Source organism: Lepisosteus platostomus, chromosome 8 (genome assembly GCF_059453375.1).
Source record: "Lepisosteus platostomus isolate fLepPlt1 chromosome 8, fLepPlt1.hap1, whole genome shotgun sequence".
NCBI lineage: Eukaryota > Metazoa > Chordata > Actinopteri > Semionotiformes > Lepisosteidae > Lepisosteus > Lepisosteus platostomus.
Genome location: NC_142618.1, coordinates 11,526,277 through 11,532,575, shown reverse-complemented (window position 1 = coordinate 11,532,575; position 6,299 = coordinate 11,526,277). Strand labels below are relative to the sequence as shown.

Sequence of the window (6,299 nt, the reverse complement as noted above, 5' to 3'; positions counted from 1 at the left end):
TGTGCTAACTAGAGTACACTTTGGAGAACTGCAAATTGAGCAACAGAGAGTCTCAAGTCTTACAACTACTAAGTCTTATAGATTGTCTGTAAGGTTATGGCTGTTATTAATGAGTGAAACCAAAAGATTGTGAGATTCTAGGCAATATTCTGCCTTAAATTAGAAAAGGCAGGGCTAATTTATTTAGCTACAGTATTTTAAGACAATTAACTTGATTGAGAACAAGCTGATGTACAGAAAGCAGAGTTAGAGGAGCAACTTGAAATTGCAATTTTCATTCCTTTTCATTTATTGTCCTCACGTTTTTTGTTTCACTGTTTATCCTAAAGACATTCATTGTGTTGACTGTTTTGGTGCTATATTAGTGCCCTTGAGGATTTTGAACACTTGAAGTGTACACTTTGTAATGTCGAATGAAAACGTTCTAGACATAAAATACAGGATTTGGCAAGTTGTGGCAAAAAATTAGTTTATGGGCACAAAATCTAAAATGTCGTAGATCAATTGTACTTCAAGCGTTTTTTAATCGATTTTTCACGTAAACAAGGAGAAAAACACCACAAGGCAATATATACCTGTAATTGGAACAGCGACTCGAGAATGGTCTTAAAAAACATGTTGCTGCGTTTTGAATACATAATTTCTCTAAATACTCTGTGTTTTCCCATTTTTATTTTTATCATCTACACTTTGCTGGTTGTTATTGTTAGTGAGGTTAGTTACAGGCCAGAATAGAAAGAATTGCCTAACACAAAAACAAAATAAAAGAAAAAAGTTCATTTGAGCAGCTCGGTCTCTATAAATAGTGCTTGGTATTTGACTATGATATTGTCTAGAGACATGGCTATAGAAGTATATCTGATATAAAGACTTTATCAAAGGAAGCATATGTTTGTGTGTGTGTGCTGAAGTATGAGCATTGTGTTAAGTCACTAAAACACAAAGTTCTCGCTATCACACTTTTCCTGATGCAGTTTTTTTTTTGCATTTGTGCACATATTAGTAAGCACAAAGCACAATGCCACACAGCTTTAAAACATTTCTGTTCAAATCCAGTGCCAAGGAATGGCACTGACAAAGTTCCACACTCTCAAGGTCAAACACATTTAAAAATATGCTGTAGAAGCATGTACCAAACTTGTGTTGCTATCTTTTAAAAGACTTCGTCTTAATGAAAGATATCCTGGCAGATGTTTAAATGAACTTCTAATGGCTTTAAGGTACAATATTTGTTCATGAAACTTTACCTTGTTTGTTGTTAACTCTGTGGTTTGTAAATGTTTTAAACAGAGTTTTCCAAGCCTGCTGAAATTATTTTTAGTAACGGTTTTAAGAACAGTGAGGTTTTTCAAATTCAGTAAATCCCCTTTTCTGGAGCTGGAGGGCTGGTTTTCTTTAAATAATCTTCTAATGACAGAATAAAGCACATTATTGTCTTGAATTAACTGTAATTATTAAATTAAATTAACTTCTCATATCTCTACTGTTTTAAAACCTCCCAGATAATGATTGGACACCACTGAATTCTAGAACTTGACCAAGAAAGAGTGCTGTGTTAACTAGGATCCACTAGAGGGGACTGCTGTGTGTTCCTCACATCCTCCCACATCTATGCATAAAAGCTTTCCCAGTTGGAAATACACATACATGGAAATATACATTCAACAGAACGTAAGAATATTTACAGTGCATATCCGAAAAGCGGATGTTACCTGGAATTCCTTGTGATTTTGAGGGCTGCAAAACCCCAAACTCTAAATCACCTGAAATTAAATGCATTCACTCATACACAAAACTAACCAAGGGCATATCTTTCCAGGTAAATTGTTGAAAATTCCTATCTACGCAAGAACACTGTTAAGAAACTCAAAGATCAGAACATGTACAGGTTGTTTATTACAACCCTTAAAATTACTTCATACAAAAACAGTCTGGGTAATTTAAGCAAAAGTAATGGGAATCAACTATTTTCTGCTTGTACACTAATTTCCTCTTCTAGCTTTTTTATTTGTTAGGGGATCTATATTTAAATACAGTTGGTACGTAACTAGAGCTATAAATTTTGTTTTGTCATCTGCTGCTTATTAATAGGAGGGGTTGTCAGCTAGTTCTTGTGATTAAGTACTTTCCTGCGTCAAATGAAGCCAATAATATACTACATACGAGTAGTAGATATTTACATGACTATAGCTGGCATGCTAACTGCTTTGAAACCTTTCAGTGTAATACCTTAAATAAATCAAGAAGCAGGAAAGAAACTACACAATTATTGTTTATAGGAGAGCAGGAGTCCTTATCTTCAAAGCAACAGAAATCCTTTTGTATTTGAACTATTGGCACAAAACTGAAGGAAAACAAAATCTGAAACTTTTTCGTCGCTAATATGCGGAGTAGGCAATGGGTTTCAGCATTATATTAAGATTAGCATTGTTTTCTTGACATCCCAGAAAGCTCTTACTGTCCCGCAATTACATCAGTTACATACAGTGACTCTATTTACTCATTAAGTATGTGAGAGTACATAAATAACTACGCAAAGCAAATCCACATGTACATTTCTAAAGAGACAAAAATGATAGATCTATTTAATACTTTTCTTAGTGCACTTCTCACTGTACTGATTGTATTGTATGTGTTTTATTGTTATTATTGTATCATTCGTTACACTGTTGCTGTGTTGTCTGTGTCAAGCTGCTGTTGCACTGCAATTTCCCTCACGGGATCAATAAAGTATCTATCCAATAGTCATGCTATTAATTCATCGCAACTGTTCATTTTAATTCACACTGTAACGTGGAAGGGTGTCCCTTCATAATAGATCAATTGGATAGATCCATACATCACTGATGTCTAGGAATAAAGTTCCTAGATCCCATATTTTCTTCAGATTTGCTGTCCGGTAATAAAAAACTTTGTGGAATGCAAATGGATAAAAAGAGCGCTGGTGATGGTTTAGCTTCTCCTTTTATTTTCTTCACTTTCTTCTTGTTTTATTCACTTTTATTACTAATTGCATCTCATGTTTTACTGGATTCTAGAGGGATTCTCATGAATTAGTAACATTCTTTACAGCCTTTTAGCTGCAGAATCAAGTGATTAGGATGCTGCCTGAAAGTCTAATCATTTCAGTCGCACAGAACAGCTCAATGTTTGTGCCTGAACTCATTCTCACCATTTGATTAAATGCTTAAACTTGGAACTTTGGAACTGTTGCCTTGTACCGAAGGTGGCCAACTGCAGTAGTGGAGAGCCATAACCAAACAGTTTTACTGATCTCTTTAAATCAGCAGCACTTTTAGAGCAGGGAAAACCTGCTAAAGTGTATTTAATAATGAGTTCAACTGGGTTGTTAAAGAGCTGAACTGGAATGAAAACCTGCAGACACATCAGTCCTCCTGGATAGGAGCAGGACACTCCTGCCCCAAACCAAATCCAAACCGACTAGATGAGAATATTGTGGCTTTATCACAGTAGGGACCATTCTGAGGAAACGGCACCGCCTTTGTTGTCTCACTGGCTTGAAGGATACAGACTCATCCCTAATCTCTAAACCGGGGCAGGCTGAGCAAAGGTTGCCATGAAATGTAGGTGTGTTCTTCAGTGCAAACCTCACAGGAGCTGGAGAGTGGCTCAGGCTAGGCCCTGCGTTTGCTTGCGCAGGTATCAGACACCTGATTAAGCAAGTTGACTGTACAAATAAAATACAGGGGGATCCAGCTGGTGTCGTAGCCTGCTGTGCTGAGACAATGCTTTATTAGGACTCAGGCTATATATTTTATAGCGGGTATACAGAGCTTAAAAAGAACACTCATTTGCTTTAGACCTTTCCTAATATGAAAAATCAGTTTAAATCTAGAAAACAGCAGCTTATCGAAATGATGGATTGTGATGATGCTTTTAAAGAATCGTAAACTGTTACTTGAAAACAACGCAACAGAAACGATTGCCTAATGCACAAGTATATGAATATCTATTTAAATGTACAATAATTTGATTAAAAATGCCCTGCAGTATCAGTTAACATTCTTACTGTTTCAACAATTGATTAAATTAAGACAACTGAGCTGATGAATGTACCTATATCAGCTGATAGCTGAAGACATAGACTAATAATTTCACTTATCTTACAATTCTTTCTTTTCTTCCATAATCTTCCTTTAAACCTAGATAGTGTCTGTTTGATTGAGATACATTTTGATGTTCTTAAGTGCATTTTTTCCCATTTAATTTAATCTATTAGAACACTGGCACCTGATTAACAGTCAAGGCTTTCCATTTAGACTTTGGACAAACAGTGGAAGCAAGCTAAGCTCATCTTTTTAAGGTCGTTTTCTCCACCCTTTGTCTGAAGTAAACTATGTCAAATCCGAGTCCTGAGTCCCATTTTAGATACTGCTTTATTCAAGCTAGGGACTTGACTACTGGTTAAGCCTAAAGGTACCAAGCTACAGCTACATTTTTCAAGTATGAGAACAAAAATGATGGCTTTTAAAATGTCCATCCTGCTTCTTAAAACCTTATGAGGTTCGGTGACATTATACTTTAAATATATTACAATCTAATTATGTATTAGTGTTTACTAAGCACAACCATCCTAAAATTACCACAATTATGTTGTAAACCTATACAGTTAATAATCAGTCAAAAGACATAAACATATATTAAGGTTCTTGTACACAGAATGAGGCACAGTGGGTTCCAAGAGGTTATAGTTTTTGGTACATTAAACAGATTAAAGGAATCGGGTTGTTAATGTTAAATGTTAAATGGTATGGCTTGCATGATCATTTACTATAAACATTATATCTGTTTATAAAATGGCACTGCACTGCTCTATACCTACATGAATGTTGAAGGCTTCTTTTGTGCTTGTTTCAATACATTGCATGGTTATTTTTAATTTTGTTTTAGACTTAATTGCAGTGTTTTACATTGCAGGAGTCCACCAGTAGTATTACCTTCCATGAAGAGGTAGAAAGCTAATTGTGTCCCACTAATTTGTTTCATTTAACAAGTGTCACTCCGGGTGGCTTGTAATCCTGTCAGCTAACAGGAAGGCCAAGACAGACCCACTGGAGAAGAGGGAAAACTAGGGTGAATAGACAGTGCCCTGTTCAATCTAGGCCACAGGGAGCAGTGGGCTTTGACTCAGGCAGGGCCCTGTTTTCATCACATAGGTAACAGACACCTGATTAAGCATTTGAAATACAATATGTGAAATACAATGGAGTTTGAGGGAATTCTCGTGGGCCTGCTGAGCTGCTACAATATATAGATATTAGATATCTTATGTGATTCACACTTATTATGAAACCAAGCTCAGGTGACAATTACAATCAGCAGTTTAACTGATAAGCTTCTGTATTGAAATGAAGCGACATGCATTTTGACTACATCAAATATCAGGAGTGAAAAATACAAACCGTCAGTTGCAAAGAATGACATCTTGCTTGTTTTTTCACTAAAGCGTTTCCACAGCAAAAGATTGTGTCACAGACACAGCCCATTTAGACTCTGCAAATGTTATGTCAGAATGATTTGCAGGCATTTCCAAACGTTTAGATTTTTCAGAGAATAAAATCGAAATTAAAATGTAAAAAAAAAAGTTACTAACAATTTCAATCTCTACAGAAAAGCAATTTCCCACTTTTTGTTTAAGATTTTTTTTCTCACAAATCCTTAAAGGTGCAGTCTCCAAAAATGAAAACAGCTTCATGATGATAAGTTTCCTCCTCTATGATAAGCACGTGTAGAAATGAATGGCATACCATATAGCAAAGCCTTAAATGGACTCCAGATTGAACCATGCATTCCAGTCCTTCAACGGCAATTCAAAATATTCCCAGTGTTGAATCACTCCTTCAAAAATATTTGCAGAAATCCAGAGGAACGTAGGATCTAATGAAATAAAACCATCTCTAATCCACTTCAGCAGAAGTCACCATTTTAAGTCACAGTTTTTCTTGGTATCCAGTTTTTCATTCCAACTTCACCTGGCTGACACAAAGTACCACTACTTAATGGGTAGAAGGAGAGGAGCATCTTTTATATGTTTTGTCTCATACAATGGAGCATTGTGAGCTGAAAGATTTGTAAAACAATCACTATTTAGAAGCATATAGTGCCCATTGAAAAGGGGACATAATCTCTATTTAGATGTCAAGTACTGCATTGATATGTATAGTGTTTCTAACAATGCTGACAGATATTGTGGACAGATATTACGAAAGCTAATGTTTAAGAAATCGTTAAAACATTTGCTTACTTTCGCAATAAATTTCCTCGAGTCCACTGTAACC

General features: G+C 35.8%; 1 long non-coding RNA gene across 1 annotated transcript in view; it reads right to left on the bottom strand.

Annotated features, from left to right (window-relative positions):
• Nucleotides 1–6,299, bottom strand: part of LOC148655667 (uncharacterized) — a 340,056-nt gene that overhangs the window by 312,167 nt on the left and 21,590 nt on the right. The gene's annotated exons all lie outside the window — the stretch shown is intronic.